At 37.5% G+C, this 2,741-nt stretch overlaps 1 long non-coding RNA gene across 1 annotated transcript; it reads right to left on the bottom strand.

Annotated features, from left to right (window-relative positions):
• Positions 1-1,671: 1,671 nt before the first annotated feature.
• LOC147708616 (uncharacterized) lies at positions 1,672-2,190 on the bottom strand. The gene is made up of 3 exons (XR_015296508.1): positions 2,059-2,190; positions 1,835-1,955; positions 1,672-1,737 (listed from the first exon to the last, which is right to left on the bottom strand). It is a non-coding gene; the product is annotated as an uncharacterized LOC147708616 (long non-coding RNA).
• Between the last annotated feature and the right edge of the window lie 551 nt (positions 2,191-2,741).

Here is a 2,741-nt window from a genome sequence, read left to right on the forward strand (position 1 = left end):
AGTTAAAATGGCCCCTCGCAGTATCGTGCTGTAAACACTGACGAAGGCAATCTGAAACGCGTCTGTTTTGTGAGGAATAAAGATTGGAAACGAATCCCCCCGCGACTGTCAACACGCCATTGCACTGGCTGGTTCTTTGGTGGCGGATCTCCTAGTACCATCGATGGTGAGAGGCTGGAAAATAAGGTCAGTTCTTGTTCAGCCTTAATAAAAGAGAGAGGGACCCCTAAACCAAAGGGATAGGGTACCACAATAGACACAAGTCAAAAAGTAAATTCCCTTTGGGCAAGTGAACATCAATACAAAGGTACTTACAGACAATAGACTCACTAATACATAAGCATAACAAGGAAGCAATGAAAAAACGGAAAATTCAAACACGTGAAAACACTATAATAGGATCAAAACATTAGTACAATTTATTGACATACATTATGTTGATTAAAAATTGGGAAACAAACACAGGACGGAACAATAATAAATAAAAACATTCCAATAAAAAAAGGAGCTACAGGAAAAAGGACTAAATTCAAATAACACAATTATTTCGAATTTTCCTTGATTTCTTAATCCACATTCACTCTTTGAGCATTGACGCGTTTCGGCGGTATGAACAAAGTATAACCGCCTTCATCAGGGTATATGTATACCTGTTTCCCAATATTTCTGTAAATTTAAATGAGATTGGTCTAAATTATAATAGGCAAAACAAATCAAATTTAAAGATACACTTTTTTTTAAAAAAACACAATGAAATGTCCTACTCTGTCTTTGAACACACATTATAGCATTGCTTCCAACATTGCACGACACATAAATACAGAAACATTACACTAAACAATTTTATAAACATTGACAGCATATTGAATAGATAACAAATAGGTCCACAAATTTAGGCAGTACCTTACATTTCATTGCATATACACTTTCAAACATCAAGTATCCTAAACCGGCCTAAAACATTTAGCCAGAGATACAGAGTAATCGAAAAGGATTTACACAGATAGCTAACCCTTAAAGTTAAGGTGGCAATGGTGAGGAGCATGATACATCACCTACCTCGGGGATAAAGTACATATGTCAGTGCATCATAAGGGGTATATGTCCTCCTTATCCTTTTCTTGGGATATTCGGCCAGCGAAATATCCTATAGTTCTCCTAAACATGAGGATGAATAGATATCTTATTTAATTGTGACAAGGTTCACTGCTTAGATCAACAAAGCTACTCAAGTTGAGGCATTTTTAGTCAAAGACCGGACAACTGGCGTATTTACTCTACCCAGTATCTATGGCTGAGCCTCTCCTCATCTTTATTCACACGGGTATTGTACTCCGCAAAAAAGTGCACATTTCCGTGAACAGTTAATCCAGCAGATGCCCCCAGTAAAATTGACATATTTTGTCATAAAGTTCGTCCACACTCAAGACAAATCGAGTCACAATATAAAAAAATTTAGTAGCTAATCATAATTCGTGCCGTATTTCTAATGCACCCATAAGAATTCATAAAACTCAGTGTAATCGGCTCTATAGGTGAAACATAGCCTGATTACACACATCGCTCTATATTTGATTAAATGGCCAAAATTAATTTCTATAGCTTTATTCACAATAAGAATATTGAACACGAACTACTTCTTATAGTAGGTTCACACTAAGTGCAACTTACTGGTATAAAAATAGTTGCTGAGATAAAGTCCAACTTTCAAAGTACGTCCAGCGCTATAGCTGAAGGCTGTAAATAAACAGACAAACGGGAATACCATTAGTTCCTATTTCAGATATAATTCTAGGCCGCTGTCTCTAATTTTCAAGTGCAAGGGTATACTTACACGAAGTATTAAATAGTGTAAGCCCGGAACGCGGTACAATCCTAATACATTTTCATCTTGGTAGGGACACGACGTGACTCCTGATATACTTCAATTTAGCGATTCAACACCAGTCTCTGTCCTGAAAGTTAAACAGATACAGAGCACCACCGTGTCAAAAGACGTCCAGGAACCGTGTTAGGTAAAAGAGTTGACGCGTTGCACAAATGACCCGCCGTTCTTACCTCCAAAGCTAGATGAGCCGACGTCCCGCGTCCTCACATACGTTTAAGCGAAATCCACCAAAAGCTGCGTTTCGTGCTGACCCTTATATACTGATTAAGGGGGATAGGCTTAAGCCACAATGCCAAATGACGAACACGGAAGTCTAATGAAGAACACGGAAGTAATAGACCTAAAAGATGGATTATACTTCGTACCTATGATGCTCAGTGCAGTGAGGTATGCAATGGATATAGAAAGCGGACTAAAGAATGCCTGCCAGGTATTATTTCCTATGAAACGGTAAAAAGACTATGTTATTGTTTATAAACACGCGTATTTACACGCGAGAGAGTAATCTTAAATGCGAGTAATTATTGTGAGTAAGTAATTATTATGAGCTCATCAATAAATGCACCGATAAGTGTTACTGAAACCAGACATGTGCAATTATTTCTTTCTGCCTCCTAAAAAATTGCCAAAACCAGCATATATTTGTTTTGAAAAGAAGAAGTTATTGGTGTTAATCACGTTTTGTTCCCGTCAGACACAGGTTGTCAGGGATGCGAAGTTATTTAGATTAACTTCTTATTAAGATACAGATAAGGCATTTTTTATTCATAAACCCCTCTCTTCGCTCAGACCAGTGTGTTGATGATAATCCACAATATCTACTCAGGGCCATTGTTATTAACAGGATAAGATA

The sequence above is a fragment of the Lissotriton vulgaris genome, chromosome 6, assembly GCF_964263255.1.
Source record: "Lissotriton vulgaris chromosome 6, aLisVul1.2, whole genome shotgun sequence".
In the NCBI taxonomy this organism is placed as follows: domain Eukaryota; kingdom Metazoa; phylum Chordata; class Amphibia; order Caudata; family Salamandridae; genus Lissotriton; species Lissotriton vulgaris.